This window comes from Pleurodeles waltl, chromosome 2_2 (genome assembly GCF_031143425.1).
Source record: "Pleurodeles waltl isolate 20211129_DDA chromosome 2_2, aPleWal1.hap1.20221129, whole genome shotgun sequence".
NCBI classification, from domain to species: Eukaryota; Metazoa; Chordata; class Amphibia; order Caudata; family Salamandridae; genus Pleurodeles; species Pleurodeles waltl.
The window spans coordinates 431829960-431854667 of NC_090439.1; the positions used below are offsets into that span (position 1 = coordinate 431829960).

Genomic DNA, 24708 nt, shown 5'->3' on the forward strand with positions numbered 1-24708 from the left:
TCCCCCATATCATACAAAATACCCATACCACATGTCTTTACAGGATCAAAACTGGTCTGAGTTGCAAATGTGGCCAACGTTATTAGTTATCTGATTTGTTAATGTGGGCCACTGTTATTTTGGCGCCCAGGTCTATTTTTGTTCCAGTCTGCCCTGTTTATGACTGCTAAATGACTTTGAATATCTGGCCAATAGATTGCATAATTTTCTGTGAGCACATCCAAGTAGTTGCTGTCCAGTTTCCTATAGCCATCCAGTAAAATAGAGATATACTTTCGCTGGAAGAGTAGGATTAGGATAGAAGAATAGAATAGCACAAAACTCCAGATGAAAATATGAAGGCATTTTAGCTAAATACTATCCCATTGCCAAAAATGTAGTCACAAAACTCATGGAAATATTAGAAAGTCCTGGGGAGCTCAGTGCCTTTATGTCCAGTCTAGAATGAGGTGCCTAGTTTGAAAATATTTTTGAACAGCTGATAAACCTACTATCTGGGGCATATATTATTATTTGTGTGTCAAGAAGCTGAAAAGCCCTGACTTTACGAAGGACATTCTAACATGTAGCTGGCACTGTGATGAGGATGACAGAAACAGTGGTGATGAAGCACTATCTATCAAAGTAGAGTAGCCAGCCTCAAGACATGCCTGTATGTGGTCCAAGAGATACCAATAACTTAGCTACAACCATTAAGTCAATGAACATTTCTCTAACACACTCAATTATGACAATTCTGGCCATTTATCCCATTGTGCTCAGATGGGAAGAAGTGGATGGTACTCAGAATTCAGAATTAGGTATTCTACATCTAACAAGTGGCTAGTTTATTTTCAATATATACCTACTAATTATACTGTTCACATATTGATTATGAAGGCAAATGCTCTTGCTCACACGTCTCTCCCTAATGCATGCAATTCTTTGTCTCTTACTAATCTATTCATGACATATTATTTGAAACTCCTACAGGAATCGGTACAAAGGAGGGGCAGTCAAAAATATTTTGCAAGTTGTATCTTCTTCACAGATATGAATATAAAACAAACGTATAAACTAAGCAAGCCCTACCCAAAATTGTCACCATGTTCAAGGACTTGAGCTGTGCTGAAGCATTTACCTGAAGCATAGGAAAGGTTATTGGTGTGCATGGAATTCCTTCTTCCATCCCTTTAGTAGAGTTGTAAAACAAACACTTCAAAGAATATGTTATTTAAAGTCCATATTCTATGGTGCACTCCCAATGACATATGTAGATGAAAGGACAAATGTCTCCTAAAGTAAACATTGTCCCTTTTGCCTTAAACCACATAGAAGCTGGGAACCAAGGTGTCTTAGCTGTGCACTCGAGACCATGTGATGAAGGGAATGTGAGAACCATAGTTCTCATGGTTACCAGAAAGACTTGCACACTGCCTTTTAGGAACTACCTACAAGGCATTTAATGAGACCAAATTATGCAATGCAAATGTATGTTTCAAAGTTGTAACTTTGAATCAGATTGATAATGTGAGGTAGTCTGCACATGGTGGTCATTCATCAACTGACACAGCACATGTGATTTTGCCAGTCACTCTCAAGTGTGACTGTAATGTCCAGACACAGACACCATGCCCAATTTGCCATAAAAAATAATCTACACCTCACTAAGGAGATCTAAATGAAACAAAACCTTTTGTGGTTGCTTCTGTTTCCCTCTGGAAATAAGCAGGCTGTTTGAGCTAGACTCCTCCTCTTGGGGCCGAACCAATGGCTGGTATCTATCTAGAGTGGTTTGGTAGGCAACATAAAAGATGGACTAGATAGAAACCTCAAATAATTAACAGTGGCTGAAATTAAATTAATTTGTGTTCCACCCATCATATATTTGTTTTCCACAATGTGATGTCTTAAATATGATGGGTATGCCCCGATGTGAGTCCTATACTCACTGTACTGTGCAAAAGCAATCAACCTACACCTCGCTGATGAGGCCTAAATATACTCATCATCCTCTGGGGTTGCATCTATACCCATCTGGAGGCATTGGCATGGCAAATTGGGGTGGGTTGTTCCAATTGGAGCAGGACCAAAACTGATTTCAATGTTGCTGGTCTCCATTTAGACTGACATGGTGTGCCCAAAATGATGGCCTGGAATGATATTCTAAATAATTGCCAATAAATGAGATTAATTCAAGTATTCAACCATTCATCTTCATGTTTTCCTCAAAATTATATGGCAGCATCAAAAGTAGGGCTGCTCAGCATCAGCACAGGGCTGTGAAGCAACAACTACTTTTGAAACATCTGTGGCCGCTGGGATTTAGGCCCATATTTATACTCGGTTTGCACTGAATTAGCGTCATTTATTTAATGCTAATTCAATGCAAACCTAACTCCATATCTATACTTTGCCGCTAGACATGTCTAGCGCCAAAGTAATGGAGTTAATGTTTTTTTCTGTATATGAAAACCTACCCCGACTTGGGCCCCCCTGCATGGCGCTGGCCCCAATGGCCATGCCCAGGGAACATTAGTCCCCTCGGCATGGCTATTGGGGTGATGGGCATGGCTCCTGTCCTCACTAAGACAGGAACCATGTCCATGGGGGTTGTGCACCAGAAATGGCGCTAAACTGCTTAGAGGCATTTTTTGCCTCTAAACAGTGTAGCACCATAATTCGGCGCACAAGCTCTGGTTTCTCCTACGTCTCCCCCACCCTATTTGTGTCCTTTACAAGGACGCTTACAGGGCATTATGGCCGGCTCGCGTCATTAGTCTAAAAGTCCCCTTCAGCGAGGACAAAAACACTGTCTGTATAACATTGTCCAGCAGGAAAAAAATCGAATAAAAAAATAATACACATGGACACATAGGTGTGTGCAGTTCAGTTTGAAATGAACAAAAACGTTTCATTGTTTGTACTTAAAAAGTCCACTGATTTTTTGTGAACACATGAAAAAATATGCAACTAGAATATGTTTAATGATTTTAAGACCATACATATATAATGCTACTATCTATGCCTAGGCGTGTTTAAAAAATGCCTGCTAGCACAATTCGTGATAAACAAGAGAGGCTACCTAAGCCCCTGCTTGCCTTCTCTCTGCTCTACACATCCATTGTTCTGTTGTAGGAACAGATTTGCTGACTTTCGAGTTTTTTTTCCCCAATGCTTTTTTTTTGTCTCCATATCACTGGCCTCGAATACAGAACAGAATGCTGATGGATTCCCGCTGATTAAGGTCAGAGTCGTGCTATTATAGTGCCATTTCCTGATCAAATCTAACTTCCCTTGGCCTCTGGACACAGATGGCCTTTCCTTTCCTTGAGACTAGAAGTCTCTCTTTGTCTCTTTACAGACTTGAATTATAGACCGCATATTCATTTTTGTGCTCAGATTAGCATACACCACTGCTTCAGCGATAATTGTTTTTGTCGTTCAAACCTGCTTGCAAGGGACATTAAGACAGAGAATGATATTTCTGGATGGTACCGAGTTAATGTCACATTCATTTACTGGAATTTCTTTCAGCCTGCAAAGTTCTAATGATTCCAAATATCTTTCTTTGGAGCACATCACAGAGGATGAAAGTGCTGAAGCCATAATATGCTGGGAGAAAGCTATAAAATGCGGGGATGTTAAACAGCTGAAGTAATTACTGTGACTAATTATCGCGCCAGAAGATGGTAAAGTGCTGGACTGCAAAAAATTGCAAGATCTGATCACCTTAACGAGGAGTGATTTATTATATAGATAATATGCAGCAGGCTGACCTTCTCTAACCTTTACCTCTCAGCAAAACAGTTGCAGCCAAAGTCTTTGAAATTAAATTTATGAAACTCATAAAATAATTAAAAGCGTGATTACCTTTATGAAAACTGACGCCATTTTTGCGCTAAATTTTCCGTAAGTAAAACCTTGGCTGTCAGGGTGACACTGAGGACATTCCTCGATTCTGCAGTTAATTATGTTATCAATATTGTTTGCGCAAACGTGTTTCCTTTTATTTGCTTCAAATCGCTTTGCTTAGCTCAAACCTATAGCCATAAGGCCCTGATAATAAGTGTGCCGTTATTTTCTGACCCATGAGCAAACCTCTGTTTGCAAAGGGGTCAGAATTCAGTGTTATATGGCGTTTACCGCACTCAGTAATAACCGGGTGTGATATAGACCTAATTGCTCATTAAATTCTGGCAGGCCTAACCTGTTGGAATTTAAAATTGGAAAAGTGCACTGTATTCAACATACGTACCATAAAGATTTTGGTGCGTAAAGCACTGACATCTGCATATTATTCCCCAAAAAATCAGAATATGCAATAATTATTGCATCTGCTAAACTTGAATCAACTCAGGCCCTGATTTATACTTTTTGGTGCAAAATTGCACCAACTCAGTTTTGCACCAAAACGTTTAGCACCGGCTTGCACCATTTCTGTGCTCCAACAGTGCACCATATTTATGGAATGGTGCAAGCCAGTGCAAAGGGTAGGCTAGTGGCAAAATAAATTACTTTAGTCGGGAGAGGCTGGTGGTATGGAAGAAGGGTTTTTTGAACCAAAAAATGTTAGGTAGTTTTGAGTAAAAAAAAATGACTCTAACTTGCCTAGAGTCATTTTCTGACACAAAACCATCCATACCACATGACTCCTGTCTTAGAAAAGATAGGAGTCATGCCCACCACCCCAATGGCCAGCAAGGAGGACCAGGGTCCCCTGGGCATGGTCACTGCACCCTGTGCTATGTATGGGGGCCCATTTCAGGGCCCCCAATGGCACTTTAAAAAATAAAATAAAATAAAATACTTACCTGGGATGGGGTCCCCATCCTCTGCTTTCCCTTTGGTGTGGGTGGGGGTGCCCCTGGGGCCTGGGGAGGGCACCTGCAGGCTTATTCCATGCTGTTCTACCATGGAAATAGGCCCACAGGTCCTTTAACGCCTGCCCTGACCCAGGCGTTAAAAAATGGGGCAAAGCAAGCTTTGCACCATTTTTGGACCCCTCCTCCCTCCTGTGCACTATTTTTGCACTGGAGTCATTTTTTGCACGGGAGCGCTCACCTTGCATCTCATTAAGGCAAGGTAGGTTTCCACTTCCAAAAAATGACTTTAACTCCATAGATTTGGCTCTAAACAGGTCTAGCGCCAAAGTATAAATATGGAGTTCGTTTTGCACCAAATTAGAGTTTTAAAAAATGACGCTAATTCGGTGCAAACAGAGTATAAATATGCCCCTCAGTTTCACATTTTTTATCAGATGAGATAATTACTGCATCTGACTCTGGCCACTCGTAATGAGGTGCGCAGTGGGTGTAGATTGAATGGTTAAGTGAACACTATAGGATAATGCTCTTAAGTAATCCTACACTCATAGATCAGCTGCAGATTCACAGGCAGATGGCTCAATGTAAAAGAACAAAGTGGGTGGTGTTTACTAGGTAGAGAAACTTAAACTTTATCAATCACTATTAGTCCAAAACACTCGTAAGAAGGCCCTTATGTCTCCTGACAAACTGCTGCTTATTATTTAAATATGAGATTGGTGTTCACTTTTCTTTCTTAGGCTGCATAGTGAGAGGGGTTTTTAAAGTAAATTATGTGTCAATCCTGCCGGAGTACAGTGAGTGTGAAAGGAGAGAAAGTAGGATGCCATTATTTTCCAACACACAACACAGTGTAAATACCTGTAAGTGAACTGTATGCATTCAGCAGTGAGGAAGGCAAAATGAAGCTTGTTTTGTAATTTACACATATACTTGAAGCGCAGATTTTAATAGGACCAAAACTATTTAAAAAAACGTTACTTTGTGATGTATAAGTGATAAATATTCAAATAAAGGCAATTCCCGCACATTATCATTTGAGTGCTACATACTTTTATCACTAAAACTACATGTTTGTGCAAAGTCAGTGGACATTTCCATGGAAAATATTTTGTCTGCAGATGACGTGCTACCACTTGATGATTTAGTTATTGAAAAATGGCTCCTTCTCATGTCCATTGAAAATCGGTGGGTCGCAAAAGTCTGTCATTCTAAAAAGTGGGTTATGGTTCTAAAATGTTTGGGAACCGCTGCATTACAGAGTTTACATCTTGTCCCCCCTTCAGCCTCTAAATATTGCGCCATTTTTACTAACAAATCAAAGACAACTGCATTTATTCTCCTGCTTCTCCCTTCATGACACTGAGATCTTGTGATTTAAAGGCAGAATCATGGAAAGCAAATGGCATGCAAAGGATAGCAGTAGCTAACACATGCAATCCATAATTGACCTTCATTTGTAGGCCTTTGTAGACCACATTGCCAGAGTCCAAACAGCCCATGAGCACTGGCCACGTGAAGTAGGATTTCCAATTTAGAAGACAGATAGGCTTAACAACATTTCACCATCCTGTGGTAGGTGTGCCTTTAACATTCAAAGAGATTAACTACGTTTTCAGAATTGGTTCATGGAAGGAGGCTGGGTGCGTTTTTTTGCATAGATCTGAAATTTGGTGCTGTTCAGTTAAATACCCAGTAGGCACATAGATACGCATTATAATAATAATAATAACATTTATTATTATCATTATTTTTATTATTATTATGTAGACAAACACAACTTACTCAACAGTTACCATTTGAATTCGAACAAATGGGAGAGACAGCAATATCAGGTGAGAAAACATTTCATTGATGTTAAAGAACCATTAGATGCACTGTTGCTCGTAGCTCCTTCTGCAACAGAGTGGATTATGACAACTAATAAGAAGATTACAAGCATGGGTGATGCACCTCACTGTGCATTTGTTTTGTTGTTCTAGTATTATTATTATTTTCTAACAGTACGTTTGCGAATTGTCTTCCACAAAGTTGGGCATAATGGGCTCAGACATGCTTATCCCTAATTGGTACCTTCAGAAGCTGGGTGAATAGTGGCTGCTTCAATGGTTAAGGCACCAGGCTTCTGGTCAGGGGTGTATTGATCACTGACTATTTTAAATGTCAGTTGTGACTGTCACTGACCTATTGATCATGAATCCCCTTTTTGTTTTAGAGTGGACAATGCTAACGTGGCTGGGGGGAAGGTAGACGAAGTAGCTTGTTGCGGACATTGCAGTAGGATAAGTCACCTTGATGTGGACCCTTCTGAGTTCATGGATTATCTACAACTGTTAAGGCTTGTGAGATTTCAAACCTCAGAGATGCTGTTGTTTTTGCAGTCTGAAAGTGCAGCACAGCTCAGCCTGGCCTGCGTGAGAACGGCTACTCATCTCACGCAGGCAGTATTGCTGCTGCTTTTCTGCCATTTACAAGGCTTGCATGTGTTATCATTAACACAGCACAATCATATCACATCCACACAAGCCTCATTTTGTAAAAACACTGTGACTCGTATATCGGATTTAAGCCTTTTTTTCACTTCCCAGATATTTATGACAAAAGCCTAACATGTAAATAAAATCACAGTTCATCATGTCACACTCTTGAGTATTCAGTTTAATTTATTTCTCAATGGAGGACAATTGACAAAATTGAATTCTAAAAGAAGAAAACTACATTCAAATGAAAGGCAAATATATGTTTATAAATTCGATTTTGCAGCTTCCTAAGCTTGGGACGCAAATGGAAAATAAATGCGATTAGAACACTAAAAATGTGGCCATTTAAAAAACACTTTAGCTCACTGAAGCTTGGGCTCTACATGGAAAGAAACTCTTGGCTGCAGCTACAGCCAATTGGAAAACCAATTACACATACATTTTACATTGGAGCTGTTGGAAAGGACCCTTTTTGCAGGGTTATCTTTAAACTTTTTGCCTTCTTCCTCCTATTTTTTCAGGTCTGTTTTTGCTGGTTTATTGTCTCTGCGTACTTTGCCACTGCTAATCAGTGCTAAAGTGCAAGTGCTCCCTAGATAAATGGTATCGTGATTGGTTTATCCATGATTGGCATATATGATTTACTAGTAAGTCCCTGGTACAGTACACTAGAGGTGCCCAGCACCTGTAAATCAAATGCTACTCGTGGGCCTGCAGCACTGTTTGTGCCACCCCACCATTAGTAGCCCTGTAAACATGGCTCAGACCTGCCACTGCAGTGTCTGTTTGTGCAGTTTTAAACTTCCAATTAGAACTGGCAAGTGTACCCAATTGCCAGGCCCAAGCCTTCCCTTTTTGTACATGTAAGGCACCCCTAAGGTAGGCCCTTGAGCAGGGTGCAGTATATTTATAAGGTAGGACATGTACTGGTGTGTTTTACATGTCCTAACAGTGAAATACTGCCAAACTTGTGTTTCACTGTTGCAAGGCCTATCTCTCTCATAGGTTAACATGAGGGCTGCCTTTAAATCAATTTAAAGCGCAGATTCCCTTTGAGAGCAGATAGAAATATGGAGGTTAGGGTCACTGATCTCACAATTTAAAAATACATCTTTTAGTGAAGTTAGTTTTTGGAATGTGAGCTTGAAAATGCCACTTTTAGAAAGAAGGCATTTTCTTGCTTAAACAATTCTGTGACTCTGCCTGTTTGTGGATTCCCCGTCTGGGTCAGTTTGGCAGATGGGCTGTTTACACCTCTCCTCTAGACAGTGACAAAAAGGGAGCTGGGGTGTAGCCTGCATATCCTGAGGAGCCATCTGAACTAGAATGGAGGGAGGAGTGCTCGCTTACACCTGAAAGGACAGTGCCTACCATCACACAATGTAGTCTCCAACCCCCTGGTGTGTGTCTGGGGCCTGTCCTGGACAAGGAAGGATCTTGCAAACTCTTAAGACTTTTCTTTGAAGTTTACCAACTTCAAAGGCAGAAAGGGGTATAAGTAGTAGACCCAAAACTCTTTCTGGAATCAAGAGGAGCCTCTGCCAAGGACAAGAGCTGAAAAGCTGAAGGAGGAGTACTGTCCCTTTGCTGTGTTGGTTTGCTGGATTGGCCTGCAGTTGCTGCTTCTACCTTAAAAGAGTGCAAATGGTGAACTTTGCTGTGTATTCTGTTTGAGAAAGTTCTCCAAGAGCCTGGAGTAGAGCTTGCCTCCTGTTGGAAGTCTCAGGGACACCAAAGGCTTCAGTTTCCTTGACCTGCAGCACTGGGAACTGTGTGTTTTGTGCTGTTTAAGAGAAAAACCCACTGTAATGCACCAACAATGCTGCTGGCCTGAACCGTGATCTGCAGACACCGTACGGAGTCACGCTGTCCCGCTTGGAACCGCAACCTGGTCTCACCAACGCTGTCATCAGACAACTTCACCGAGCTGCTGCTTGCACTGTGACCTGTGGGCCCCACACTCTGGCATCGCCTGCTGACACCACAGCCTGGGCATTCCCGACGATGACGCTCCTGCTAACACCAGCTCTGCTGCCGGTGCCGTGGCCTGTAGACACTGCTCGTGAGGTACACGAAGCACCGTCCTGCACCGCAGCACCGGTCCACTGACGCCAGTATCATTGACTCCAGTGTCGTCACCAGGCATCCCTGCCTGCAACGTGGCCTGTGTATACCGCTTGTGAGGGTCACGAAGCTCCATCCCTTCCCGCACCTCTGGCTTGGGCCTACCAACAACAGCGCTTCAGCAACAATGATGACACTGCCTGCACTGTGACCTGGTGACACTGCACACCACAACGGCCCACTTCACTCCACAGCCCTGGTCTCAGCAACACCGCTGGGTGCCATCACCAAGCCGCTGCCTGCACCATCACCTGGGGGTACCACATGTCGCATCATTCCACTTCGACCGCAGCCCCGATGCCATCCCGGACATCGCTCCTGACTTCATAAGCCAAGAGCTACGTCAGCAACACGTGTGTTACTTCAAGGGCCTGTTGACTCCCACACCGACTCCGGGACCAACGCAAGAGACGCCGCTCTCCAGAGCTCACTGCGAGAATCACAACACCCTTGAATACCAAAGGTATTGTTTGCGGGTCTTCCCAAGACTGTAGCTGGCCAGAGGCACCGCGGCTGGCCTGAGCTGTTGGTTTTGTTGATCATGATGCTGTGATAGCCCCAGGTGGAGCTATCGACTTCAAGGAACTGTATTTTTGAGTAAATCTTGCAGAATTCATATTTTTTATTACTGTATGTTGGATATTTATCATATTTGGTCTTGTTTTATATAGATAAATATTGGCTATTTTTCTAAAGCTGATGTGGTGTCCTTTTGCAATTTGTTCACTTATTACTGTGTGTTATGTGCAAATGCTTTACACATTGCTTCTGAGATAAGCCTGGCTGCTCGTGCCAAGCTACCAAGGGGGTGAGTAGGGGTTATCTGAGCGGGTATCTCCCTTATCCTGACTAGAGTAAGGGTCCCTACTTGGACAGGGTTCAAACTGACTGCCAACTAGAGACCCCATTTCTAACAGGAGCACTTGCACTTTACCACTGGATAGCAGTGGTAAAGTGTGCAGGGTAACAAAAACAGCAATAACAGAGTCAAGCACACATCAACAACATGGGAAACAGTGGTAAAAAGTTAGGGGAGACCACACCAAGCATGCCAAGTCTAAGTGGAAGTACAGGTAAGTATACTATTTTATTTTGGCTGTGCCACTGGGGGCCCCTTATGTGGGCATGGCCATTGGGGTGGTGGGCATGACTCCTGTCTTTACTAAAACAGAAGTCATTTTGGGTGCTATTGTTTCAAGAAATGACACTAGGCTGGTTAACGCCATATATTGGCATAATCCAGCCCAACGAAATTACTGGTGCCCTATCGCTATTTCACCCTACCGCTACCCCCCAGCAAGCGCCTTTTCTGTTGACGTTAGCTGATCCTTACCGCCAGCTTGTTCCATTCTATAAATATGGCGTTCTGCTTCCCTCGGGAATGGCGCAAGTCGGAGGTAAACTTTTTGATGCAAAAAGTATAAATATGGTCCTTAATGTGCAACACAATCTATGGTGATCCCATTATATTAAGTTTTGATTCACTATTAAGAGCATTAATAAAATGTTCTATCTTGGTATTGAAGAATGCAAGATCGGCTGTGGGTGATGCCCCAGTTTACTGTTGTAGAAACAGGCCAGTGCAACCCATCTAGCTGATCAATGTGAGTTGACCACATTAATTTACAGTAAGAAAATGGTGAAAGTGGGCAAATAAGGATTTGGCACCATCTATATGGTCCCAAAATTTACAAAGGAGCTTAAGCACTGACGTCCGAACTACCTATAGTCTTTAGTGGTGTTTGTAGGACAATACTAGACAAACAATCATAACCTAATTTTCTTTATCAAACAATTTCTCTAACTGCAAACAACGTTATACAATAATGTAGACATTACCAGTTTAATCCACAATACATGATTTCTAGTTGTTTGAAACATAATTTGGGTGACTTTGTCACTCCAGGCCATTACAAACACTGTTGCCAATCCTCTCCAAATCATTGTTTTCAGGTTTGTTAGCCTTATTAGTTCAATAGAAGAAAGCAAGACTACAACACCCAGAAAGCATCAGTTGATCAAACAAATGTTCAGGACTGGAAATTGTGTCCATAATGACCTGGAGTTTGGACAATATCCTTATATGAACAATCAAGAGAAAGGTGTGGGGAATTCATTAAAAGTGTCTATTGACTACACAAAAACTCACAGGCTGTCACATATATCTCTGAGAGAGATGTATTTGCTCTTGCATGCCTTGGATCAAAGCTTATTTAACTTTTTTCCACAGTTACTGTTTTTTGGAAACTAGATGATTCCCTTTAACCCCTTCGCTGCAGGCCTTTTCCCCTTTTGTGCTAGGCCTTTTTTTTGGCTATTTGGGGCAGTTCGCACTTAGGACCTCATAACGTTTTGTCCACATAAGCTATCCACACCAAATTTGCTCTCCTTTTTTTCCAACATCCTAGGGATTCTAGGGGTACCTAGAGTTTGTGGGTTCCCCTGAAGGAGACTAAGAAATTAGCCAAAATACGGCAAAAATGTAGTTTTAAAAATAAAAAATGGGGGGAAAGGGCTGCAGAAGATGGCTTGTGTTTTTTGTCCCTGAAAATGGCGTCACAAAAGGTTTGTGGAGCTAAAATCACCATCGTCACAGCTTTCAGGAACAGGCAGACTTGAATCATAAAACCACATTTTTCAACACAATTTTGGCATTTTACTGGGACATACCCCATTTTTACTATTTTTTGTGCTTTGAGCCTACTTCCAGTTAGTGACAGAAATGGATGTGAAACCAATGCTGGATCCCAGAAACCTAAACATTTTTTAAAAATAGGCACGGGATAATTTGTGTAGATCCTACAAGTGTTTTCTACAGAAAATAACAGTTGAAATAAAAAGATATTGAAATTGAGGTAAAAAAAGCAATTTTTCTCCACATTTTACTCTGTAACCTTTTCCTGCAATATCAGATTTTCAAAAGCAATATACCGTTACGTCTGCTAGACTCTTCTGGTTGCACGGATATATAGGGCTTGTAGGTTCATCAAGAACTCTAGTACCCAGAGCCAATCAAGGAGCTGCACCTTGCAACAGGTTTTCATTGTATAACGGGCATACAGCAATTAATTTTGTGAAATATAAAGAGGGAGAAATAGGTATCAAGAAAACATTTGTATTTCCAAAATGGGCACAAGATGTTGAGTAGCAGTATTTATTTGCACATCTCTGAATTCTAGGGTGCCCATACTAGCATTTGAATTACAGGGCATTTCTCAAGTAGACATCTTTTTACACACTATCTTACATTTGGAAGGCGAAAATGTAGAGAAAGACAAGAGGCAATAACACCTCTTTTCCTATTCTGTGTTCCCCCAAGTCTCCCGATAAAAATGGTACCTCACTTGCATGGGTAGGCCTAATGCTCACGACAGGAAATGCAATATGGGCACATCACATTTTTACAATGAAATGTTTTTTGCAAAGTGCCTAGCTGTTGATTTTGGCCTCTATCTCAGCCGGCACCTATGGAAACCTACCAAACCTGTGCATTTTTTTAAACTATACACCTAGGGGAATCCGAGATGGGGTGACTTGTGGGGCTCTCACCAGGTTCTGTTACCCAGAATCCTTTTCGAACCTCAAAATGTGGGCAAAAAAAACACTTTTTCCTCACTTTTCAGTGACAGGAAGTTCTGGAATCTGAGAGGAGCCACAAATGTCCTTCCACCCAGCATTCCCCCAAGTCTCCAGATAAAATTGGTACCTCACTTGTGTGGGGAGGCCTAGCGCCCGCGAAAGGAAATGCCCCAAAACACTATATGGACACATCAAAATTATCAAATACAAAACGACCTGTTTTTGCTGGGAGGAGGTGGGGCACCTGCGTTTTTGGTCCTGGGCTCATCAGCCATCTAGGGAAATCTACCAAACCCAGACATTTCTGAAAACTAGACACCTGAGGGAGTCCAGGGAGGTGTGACTTGGGTGGATCCCTTAATGTTTTCTTACCCAGAATCCTCAGCAAACCTCAAATTTAAGTAAAGAAAATCACATTTTTCATACATTTCTGTGTGGGATCATGGCACCTGCACAAAATTCCTACCACCCAACATTCCCCTCAGTCTTGTGGTAAAAACGATACCTCACTTGTGTAGGTGGGCCAAGTGCTTGTGACAGGGAAGAGCCAAAAACATGTCGAAATTGAGGGGGAACCAAAGCAGGTCCAAAAGGGCAGTTTGAAAAAAACATTTTTATGATGACAAGTGCAGCAGAATTTTTATCGGTATAGATGAGACAATGCTGGGTGGTAAGAATTTTGTGGATTCTTGCAGATTCCAGCAGGCTCCATCACAAACATTTTAGAAAAATGTGTGATTTCCTGCAAAGTTAGAGGTTTGCAGGGCATTGTGGGTAAGAAAACAGTGCAGGGTGCATGTGAAGCACACCACCCTGGGATCACCCAGATGTTTAGTTTTCAGATGTGTCTAGGTCTTGTGGATTTTTCTACATGGCAGCATCCCAAAGTCCAGAAAGTGCAGCCCTCACCATTCCAAATGGGACGAATTTAAGAGTTAGCCCAGCTCTCATGGCCCAAATGTAAAACCAAAACCCCAAATATTCAAATGTCCTCTTGCTTGCCGTGGGATAAGATGTTTCCGTGTGTGGGGGGAGAGCTGAAAGACTGTTACCTCCTTCAGTTGGGGTGGGGGCATAACCAGGCCCATACTGGTTGGTAGCCACCACCCCACTTTTTTATTTTTATTCCCTGGCATCTAGTAGACTTTCTGCCCCCCCCGGGGTGTGGATCGGGGGTAATTGCCCCATCTGCCCACTGGTCGGCAGAACAACTTTGGCCTAATTTATTTGGAGTGGGGTTATGGCCATACCCCCATCCTCTTTTTTTGAAAAAAAATCTTCCCTGGTCTCTGGTGGGCTTTCTGTCGCCCTTAAGAGCAGATGGGCCTTCCAAAAATAGGCCAATCTGCCACTAAAGGGGCAGAAATGGCCTAAATACAATTTGCCCCCAGTATAAAAAAAAAAATCCCTGGTGCCTAATGGTTTCTGCCCACCTTGGGGGCAGATTGGCCTAATAAAAATAGGCCTATATGCCCCCAAGGGAGGCAGAAATAGCCTAAATTAAATTTTCTCCCCTGGGGACCGACCCTTGCCTAAGGGGTCGCTCTCCTTGCGTGAAATTCACCTTTAAAAAAAAATCCCTGGTGTCTAGTGGTTTCTGCCCCTCTTGGGGACCGATAGGCCTAATAAAAATAGGTCGCTCTGCCCCCAAGGGGGGCAGAAATGGCTGAAATATAATTTGCCCCCTAAGGGAGTGACCCTTGCCCAATGGGTTGCTCCCCACCTCTAAAAAACAGGGAAAATAATGATCCCTGGTGCCTAGAGGTTTCTGCCCCCCTGGGGGCAGAACGTCCTAATAACAATAGGATGATCTGCCCCCAGGGGGAACAGAAAAGGCCTTGAAAATAATTGCCCCCCTGGGGAGTGAGCCTTGCCCAAGGGGTCGCTCCCCTTATGCCAATTTCCTTTTTGGAAATAATCCTTGGGATCTAGTGGGCATTCCAGCAGCCAGATCGCTTCACTATCTGGCTGCTGGAATGCTCTGAGAGACTTCAAAGGAAAGGAAATTCATTTCCTTCCCTTTGAAGCCTTTCAGGCCCCCTCTTCTGATGCAATGGGAGGTGGCCTCTGATGAGGTCAGCGTGCGATGAGCACGCTGATGGCATCAGACGTCACTGGGGGAGGTGGGGGGTCAGGGCTGGAAGGGTAAGGGCTTCCCCTTCTATCCCTGCCCTGGGGAGGTGGGAGGGAAGCCCACGGAGGGAGTGATAGCGCTCCCTCCGAGCTCAGGTGCCAGGACATAATGGTTACATCCTCGGCACAGGAGCACTGTGCCGGCGGACGAAACCATTACGTCTCCGGCACAGAACAGGATCTTTCACAAATTAGTCTATTATTCTTTCCTTCAAAGGGATCCCTGCTGGTTCCCATGAAGATAATAATTTCATTCATATTCTGCTACCTTTGAAGGAAAGTAACTGAAAAAAACACAGACTATCAACCCTTTTCATTCTCAAAATAATCTCTTAAAATGTGGTGCCACTCAGAAATATTTAGTTAAATCATCTAATTAAATTCTGCAGTGTGAAAATAAGTTAAGCTCTTTATAGAAAGGTTGAGTGTGCCTGAAATGAATGCAGGGTTTACTTTAAAGTGCTGTGTTGTACCTTTCGGCAAGGGTCAGCCTTGTGCACTGCTGTAGTATATACTTTTTTGGTGTGGTCAAATTGCCAAAAAGTCTTTTGTTCCCTTCTTTAACTCTAAGAGAGATACTTGTAGAAGCAGAACCAAAAAAGCGCTCACATATAAGAATTGATAACATGCAGCAGGATTGTGTGGCAAGGTATCTCTGATCATCCCTTGTTGCCAAGGTGGGTAGTTCGATTAATGGAGGGATAACTCACACCCTATGCTTTTCAGAAGAACAGAAAGAATGCAACTGAGAAAGCCCATGACACACAAGCATAATTCCACATGGTGTCAAAGTATCAAAAATATTTCAGTGATGCAACTGGTCTTACTTTTAAGGGCCTGGATAACAATAATTTGTGTGAGTGTGACTTAGGGCCAGATGTACGACCTCTTGTTTTCTGACTCCCAATTTGCTATGCATTTGGGAATTGCAAATTGGGAACCGCAAAAACAAAATGTACAACAGTGCTAAGAACGCTGTTTGCAATTCCCAATGGGGTCCCAAATGACCTACCCCATCAATATTCATGAGGTAGGTAACAATTTGCCCTCTCATTGGGACTGGCCACACTCACAGGGATGGTGGCCTGTTAGGGACAGCAGACCACGTCTGTGACTGCTTTTTAAATAAAGCATTTATTTTTTAAATGCTGACTGTAAAGGAAAATTGGATGCATTTTAAACAAAAAGTGAAAGGTTCTCTTCTCTTTTTTTCAGAGTAGGCAGTGGCCCATGGGACCACTACCTACTCTGGAAAAATATATTTGTTTGCATTCACAAAGCGGAAGAGGTCTCTTGAGGGCCCCTGCCTGTTTGAGAATTGGTTAACACCAATTTGAAACTGGTTTTAACCGTGATTGTTGTGTGTCTGCTTTTACAGTCACAAAACAATCATACTCACTGTTAGAAATGGGGTCTTTGGTTAGCAGTCAGGTTACCTCCTGTCCAAGCAAGGACCCTCGCTCTAGTCAGGGTAAAGGAGAATCACACTCAGTTAACCTCTACTCACCCCCTTGATAGCTTGGCACGAGCAGGTAGGCTTAACTTCAGAGACCAGGTGTAAAGTATTTGTACCAACACACACAGTAATACAGTAAAAACACCACAAAATGACTCAAAAAGGTTTAGAAAAATAGCCACTATTTATCTAAACAAAACAAGACCAAAACGACAAACATCCGACATACACAAGTGAAATTATGAATTTTTAAAGATTAAACAAAAAAATAGCACTTAAAAACACTTCGATGAGGTGCTCCCAACAATCCGATGCCAATGGTGCCGGGTGCGGAGTCGCGCAGACCCTCAGGTACAGTACCTTAGTAAACTGTGAGAACAAGTCGGTGCGCAAAGTAGGGGATCACAGCGTCGCTGGATCTGAGGCGACGTCAGTTCCGGAACTGCGGGGTGAAGGAGCGGAAGTGTCATGAAGAGGCATCAGGTCCTTGCTGTAGAGCAGTGGAGGTGAGACGGCGTCGGTGCAAAAGGTTGAATCCGCGCACTTCAGGCAGCATTGGTCACGATGTGGTGCGGCGACTTCCACAGAGTTGCAGACTTTGGTGGGCTGTAGCGGTGCTGGGCATGCGAGGGTCGTCTCACTCCAGCGAGGACCACAGAGTCGGTTGAAGGCAGCGTCACGGGATTCAGCAGTGGTGTTGGTCTGGAGTCGTCCAAAGACAGTTTTCCTGGATTTTCACCAGCTTCTCCTTTTAAGGGCCGAGGGACTGGATAGACCACCACTTGTCAGGGCAGGAGTCTCAGCCCAACTGTCAAACTGACCCAGACAGGGAATCCACGAACAGGCAGAATCACAGAATGGTTTAAGCAAGAAAATGCCTACTTTCTAAAAGTAGCATTTTCAAACACACAATCTAAATACCAACTTCACAAAAAGATGGATTTTTAATTGTGAGCTCGGAGACCCTAAACCCCAGATTTCTATATGCTCCTTAAGGGAATCTGCACTTTAATAATATTTAAAATCAGCACCCATGTTAACCTTTGAGAGAGATGGGCCTTGCAACAGAGAAAACCTAACTTGGCAGCATTTCACTGTTAGGACATGTAAAACACATAAGTACATGTCCCACCTTTAACACATACTGCACCCTGCCATGGGGCTACCGAGGGCCTACCTTGTATAAAAGGGGAAGGTTTAGGCCTGGCAGGTGGGTACACTTGCCAAGTTGAATTGGCAGTTTAAAACTGTACTGACAGACACTGCAGTGGCAGATCTTAGCCATGTTTACAGGGCTACAAATGTGGGTGACACAACTACTGCTGCAGGCCCACTAGTAGAATTTGATTTACAGGCCCTGGGCACCACTAGTGCACTAGGGACTTACTAGTAAATCAAATATGCCAGTCATGGAAAGTCAATTACACATACATTTTACAAAGGAGCACTTGCACTTTAGCACTGGATAGCAGTGGTAACGTGCCCAGAGTAACAAAAAACAGCAAAACAGAGTCCAGCATACATCAACAACCTGAGAAACAGAGGCAGAAAGTTAGGGGAGACCATTCCAAGGATACCAAGTCTAACACTCACCCACTGAGACTCGCAATTAGGTATAGACATCCTTGGAACACCCCTTGCTAATTGTGACTCACAAACCCTTTTTGTGATTCGGTAAATAGATGACTGAATCACAAAATTGGGTTTGTACAGTGGGAAATGCTTTTTTCTTGTCGCAAGCGACCCGATTCTGTGAAAAAAGCTTTGTACATTTGTACATTTGTCCCTTAGTCATTTAGGACTTCTGACTTACTCTCAATTTAAGGTGAAACTACTGATTTTTGGAGTGGAATGGGAGCTTTCATCCAAGCCAGGTATCTATAGATTAATGGCATTATTTCACACAATATCTACTGATCTTACTAGATACGTACACCCAGATTTATAGAAAAATGAGGCATCAGCTCTGACGCACCACTTTTTCTGTGCCCCCCTACCAGCACCTAACAACACCATGATTGCTTCGTATTTAACATATGGTACACCATGGCAGTAGTTAGAACTCTAGCGTTAAAATCTTTTACACTAGTGTAGCAAAGTGCAAGGCGACCCATTGATTTAAATGGGCGTGTCATTTTAACACCTGCTCTAAGCAGGAGTTAAACATGACAGAAAGAGAAATCTTTTTATTTTCACTGTGCCTTTTTATTGGGCCTCCCATCGCCGGAACGCTTGTCTTGCATACATTATGCCTGACGCAGGCATAATGTGGCACAAGGGGTTACAAAGTGGTGAATGCATGCATTGCTCCACTTTATAAATATGGTGCTGGGGAAATACCACCTTAATGCCACATTTGCGTAAAACAAAATGACACAAATGTGGTGCAAGGTGGCTCTAGGGCCTTCTTAAATTTGGCCCGTAGTGTGTGAGAGTCTCCTTTGAGATTTATATGTACATAATTTGAATTAAAGGTTCCCATGTGTGCACAACGGTAAGGTCTGCAACCGTTCTGAGCGCTCCTGCTGGGCACAGATGAGAGCTCTATACATTAACCATAAAAACAAACAATTGCCCGTTTGAGATAGTCATTGAGATCCTTACTTTCTAATTAAAGAGGAGGATAGTTGTAGTGCTCTAGCTGTATATCAAAAACAATTTCACTGACATTATCGGCAACAACGAATAAAACACCTCATTTATACAACAACAGTAGAATAAACCAAAGCTTGAGGTATTTATGGTAAAGAACGAAATATAATACTGCAAAAAGCACTGCTAGCCTTTATTGCAGTTTGCTAGGAAAATCTTCCATAAACAACCCTTATTGCTTCCAAACCCACACAAAGGCAAGTAGAATGAAAAAAGCAAGGAAACCGTGTAATCAAAAAAGTACTCCGTGCACAGGACTCTTCAGATATTTCAAAAGGTAAACTGAGCCAGGCAAGGAAGTTCTCTGATGCCCATCGTCATAGAAATATCAACAGAGGCATGCTTGCGGGGTACTTTATAATTTACCAAAAATATTATAAATGTGGTAAGTACACTGCCAACTTTAAATGACGGTAAGTCTCACTAAATAACTTATTCACTCACATTGAGTGCAGCACCACTTTAACTTTCCCTGTGCAACTTACCACCCCCGTAACGCCACCTTGTGTGCCTCATATATATGATACAGTGCACCATGGCAGCAGTTAGGGAATTAGCGTCAACATTTTTTATGCTAGTTCGGAGCTTTGCAGGATTTGCATGAAAACATTTTAAGCTAATCATGCAAAGCCGCTTGAGCCCATCGTAAACAATGGCATGCCCCCTTCAAACACCTGCTGAGTAGGCGTTAAAGGTGCTGAAAAAAATGACACAAAGAAATCTCTTCTATTTTTTTGCACCATTTTCTTGGCCCCCCTAACGAAGGAACACCCACTTCGCATACATTATGTCTGAAGCAGGCATAATGTAACACAAAGGATTACAAAGTGGGGCAATGCGTGCACTGCACCACTTTGCAAATTTTGCACAGCGATTTTGGCCTCGATGGGCCACATTTGCGTAAAAGAAATGATGCTAATGTGGCGCAAGGAGGCGCTAAGATCTCCTAAATCTGCCCCTTAATCTATACTGCCCTTTCTGCAGTTATTTTTCGATATTTCAGCTACAATAATAATGTCTCATAACAATGTTCCCTACTCAATATTTCAGGCTACAGAGACTTTTTAAGTGTTGAAGTTCCTCAGTCAGCACTGACGCATTAACAAGCACAACATGATCAGAGCTGTGTTGTTCCACATGGACTTCAAATTAGCATTTGAGTAAGGTAAAAGTAAAAGTGAACCTGTAGTGGACAGCAGGTCACTTCATGGCGCACAGAGGACTCTGGAGGGTGAATCCGGAGCTCGAAAGCTGCCAATTAAAGCCGTGAAATGAACCAACATCCTGCGCAGCCCTCACATCTACTGGTGGATCTACCTGTGCTGAGTCAAGGCTCTTGAGCATGCGCGCATATGTGTACAGGCACTGTGGAGAGCAAACGGTACGCTGCAAAACTTGTTCAACCTGCAAGTCCATGGATATCAGCTCTGGTGAGCTGTATCCGATAAGCAGTGAAAACCTCAGAAGCAGGCGCATTTTCACTTGCCTGCTTACATTAAAGCAAAAAGTCTAGATAAAATCAAGTGCCTCAGACTACTGATCTCTAAGACCCTCATCTTAGAAATGTATTCGCAGAAGACTCAATGCACTGCCACAAAGAAGGAGTTGGTCCTGTCCCAAAAACAAGACTTCTGGTACAGAGACTACTGGAGTATTGGTAAGTTTGTGAGGAGGAAGGTGAATATACCAGTATACAGCTTTTCTAAGGTCAACGCCCATTTCCACCGTCATGTCCCACTTTCACCACAGAAGAGGATTACCATCTGATTGAAAAAAAAGAATCCTGTCCTGAATTGTGGATTACATGTATTGGGTGCATGGAGAAAGTTTACACGGTTGGCTGTGCACTGCCTATGGAATACTGAAGTGCCAGAAAAACGTTTTTCTAGTTAAAAAATAAGTAAACAATTAACAATCAGCTTAACATTACTTGTTCCTGTTGGTTTGCTCGGCACGTTCATATGATACGTTTTGAAAAGACGAGTTCACCTGTAAATACTTGTTGGCATATTTGAACAAATGTCTTTCAACAGTCAAGTAAAATATAAAGGTATACAAAATAGGTTTCGGTCAGGGGTGTTGCTACCGACTGTGCAGAAGGTGAAGTGGCAGCAGGCCACAGAGGCCAGGGAGGCCACTGAGTTCTAATGCTGTGGTTCATTACTGAATGGCAGTTGGGAGAGCATGTCCTCTTCTTGCACTGGCAGTCAGTGGCATTTCACTTTCTTGGATAGGACTCATGACTCTTTAGATATAATGAGACTGATAGAAGGAAATAAAAATAATATTTGTTCCTACTTGTTTGTGTGTTAACATATATATATATATATATATGTATATATATATATATATATATATACATGTCTTGTTGGGGGGAAGGTCCTCCAGGGACCAAAATCCAGATTTTTTTCAGTACCATGGAACTACATTAGTATCACTGTGCTGTGGTAAAAGTTTTTTTGTTTGTTTGTTTGTTTTTAAGGCACATATGTCTTTTTCGATGAACCCATCCCCAAACCCCCAGAGAAGGCCAGGGATGTCTTTTTTTTTAGGGATGGAGCCTGTGGTCCACCTCCCTGAACCATATGTTAACCAGGGGACCCCATCCCCAGGAGCCTCTGCTGTTTTTTACATTTCTAAACAGGAGGAGGAAGTGCAACCGCAAGAACCATTTAATACCCCAAGGACGCATCCTCATGGGTCTCAGGTCTTATATAGGGAGGGCTGTGACCCCTCTCCCCAAGCCACAGAATCGCTTGCTCTGGGGGCCCCATACCTCAGAGATCGAAGTCAGCTAGTGTCCTGGGGACCCCATCCCCAGCGACTGAGGCACATACTAAAAATTTAAAGAAACATTTTTTTTTTTTTATTACATGGGCAGCACACATGTGGGCTTCCCCACTGCCATTGTTTAAAAGAAATAGGCTTCGTGCGCCCTGGTCAGGACCAGGCCACCCAAGTATATAAAAAATAGTCGGGCATTGTTGCTTCGCTATTGAAGCATCAAGGCCAATCATTGCATATTCATTGCTTCCCCCGGGAGAGCCCCATAATACCCTACATGAGCCATATTTTTATTTACTTTAATTGCTGTGCTGCCAAGGAGTGGCATGGGTCCCACCAACAATTTTCAGAAGTGCTGTGGGCACTGCAAGGAGAACAGCAGCTCCCCAGGAAAGTAAAAAAAAAAAAAATTGTAGGTCTCCTGGGTCATTAAATGAATGACTCCAGAAGAGCCATTATTTTTTAACAACTCTGAGTTGGAGTTGTAATTCCAACATTCATTGAGCACTGTAAGAAATTAACACAAGCAGATGGTGGTGCAGCTTTCTACTGGTGTTTCAATTCTTTAAGTCTCTGATGGCAGATTCCACTGTTACTGCAGATGCGGTGTTGTAGGTCCAGGTACACCTAGCGACTTCAATACAATCTTCATACAGGAACCACAATGGCACATCTCGGTCTTGCCATAGAAGGAACATGTGTATATAGCATGTTGAATGATTTCAATTTTCTTCACCATTTTTCTGAGTGAGGCACCATAACGGGTATCATATTTACCCACAATCCTGACCTTCTTGGTGCGCTTGGCCATTTTGGAGCAGGAATGAAGTGGAAATAAGCTGTATGCTCTTAAACTAGAATGTGGAGACTCCTTGTGGTTGGCTCTATGGCTACATTTTGTGGCCTGAAGAGTTTTCAGGAAAGAATCAAACACACATTTATGGATTCTAGGGCTTACAAATGTTTTATATTACATATTGGTGTGAGTAAAATTATTATGCATCACTATATGTCAAATACTTTATTTGGTATAAAAAAACAAAACAAAAAGTACATATAAAAACACACACAGACAAAGATAAGATACAGTGAGCTACACAGTCAAATTATAACGATAACAAGCGGCAATTCATATATTTCCATATCACAGTTAGGTAAAATAAAATGAATATAAAATCTCATAAAATCGTCCAGCACGGTAAATGATTATATATATATATATATATATATATATATATATATACAAAAGACAGCACATCCTTTTAAGAACAAATCTCAGGATTATTCATAATGATTACAAAAACATAGTGCAAGGCATATGTGAATCCTCCTAATCTGGAGACAGGTTATTTTTCCAAAAATGAATCCCCAGAGTTTCAGGACATTGTATAAAAACTACTGGTGAATAACAGACCACTCGTGCTTTTGATACTGGAATGTGCATGTCAAAGCATAGATAGCACAGGACCTGGATAACAGATTTGGCAAGGGACAATTTTCGTGCAGAATAGGTTTTTTTAACAATCGCCACTGAAAAAGAGTTTCGTCGGGCGAGGACTGCTAATAAGATATAACACTTCTAAAGAAGAAATTAAGAAGGGAGACCCACATAAACTGAGAGATTAACCCAGTGAATTGGCTCTAAACTTCAGCCCCGGGGTAGATGTTTGGCAACCTCACATACAATCGGCTGTTTTGTCTGTGTCCGGCCAGGCACTACAGAGCACTGCCTACATCCATGCTGTCTGCAGATCGTGAAGATTCAGCTCTATGTATATTTAAAAGGATTACTTTTAAATATGGGTATTGGTTAAATACTATGGTGACTTTTTGACTAATGGCTGTGCTGACACCTAGCTAAAGCCAATATGCTAGTTTTTTACATTTTGGTGTGGATGTTTGAGGTTGATCAGATTACAGTCCAGTACAAACACGAATTTTGTGATTCGACCTAGTAGTACATAGGTCGGTATATTTAAAAAAAACACACACATTGGTTGAACAGAGAACTAGTCCCAATTTGAGACCCGTATTTTGCTACCACTGTTTCGAACATTTGGCCCATTTTTTGTAAAATAAAATATATAGGGCACACAATAGAACTCAAATTCTGTGGTGGATTAACACCTTTGGCTAGTCAAACTCTGCAGCAGCGGACAAAATTGGCACACAGCACGAAAAGGTAATTTCCCTGCAGTACAGAACAGATTACTGTGTCCTGTACTCCACACCACGTTTATAAGAAGAACAGAGCAGTGGCCGGGGAGGACAGGTGGAACATAAATCTCTCATGCTGAAATCACTGCCTTATTTCATAAACTAAAGCCAGGAAGAGCAATACAATCATCTGGCTTGGCAGAGAAGGACCAAGGACCACAAGCTCCTTTTCATCTGCGTATTATTGCCTTCCTTCACTAAGTGCCACTTGCCACGGACACACCAGTACTTTTTGATTTTCAAGCAGTAACTCTCCACAAAACACAGTTTTTTCTAACCCAGTGTGTTGTCGCACTTCAAAACGGTGCTTCGATGTTCAAAACTCGTTTAGAATTCCACTGACGTAATCAGTCTCATGTCATAGACATGGTTGACACATAGGACATGCCAACGAACGCCCTTTCCATTCATGAATGCCTTGTGAGGAGAACGTAACAGTGCTTCAAAGTCACTCTATAATCAGAAGAGCACTTTATAA

General features: G+C 42.4%; 1 protein-coding gene and 1 pseudogene across 5 annotated transcripts in view; both read right to left on the reverse strand.

Annotated features, from left to right (window-relative positions):
* The window catches only part of LOC138282395 (cadherin-7), a 228393-nt gene that overhangs the window by 155031 nt on the left and 48654 nt on the right, over nucleotides 1-24708 (reverse strand). The gene's annotated exons all lie outside the window — the stretch shown is intronic.
* Nucleotides 22571-22824, reverse strand: LOC138283079 (large ribosomal subunit protein eL43-like; annotated as a pseudogene).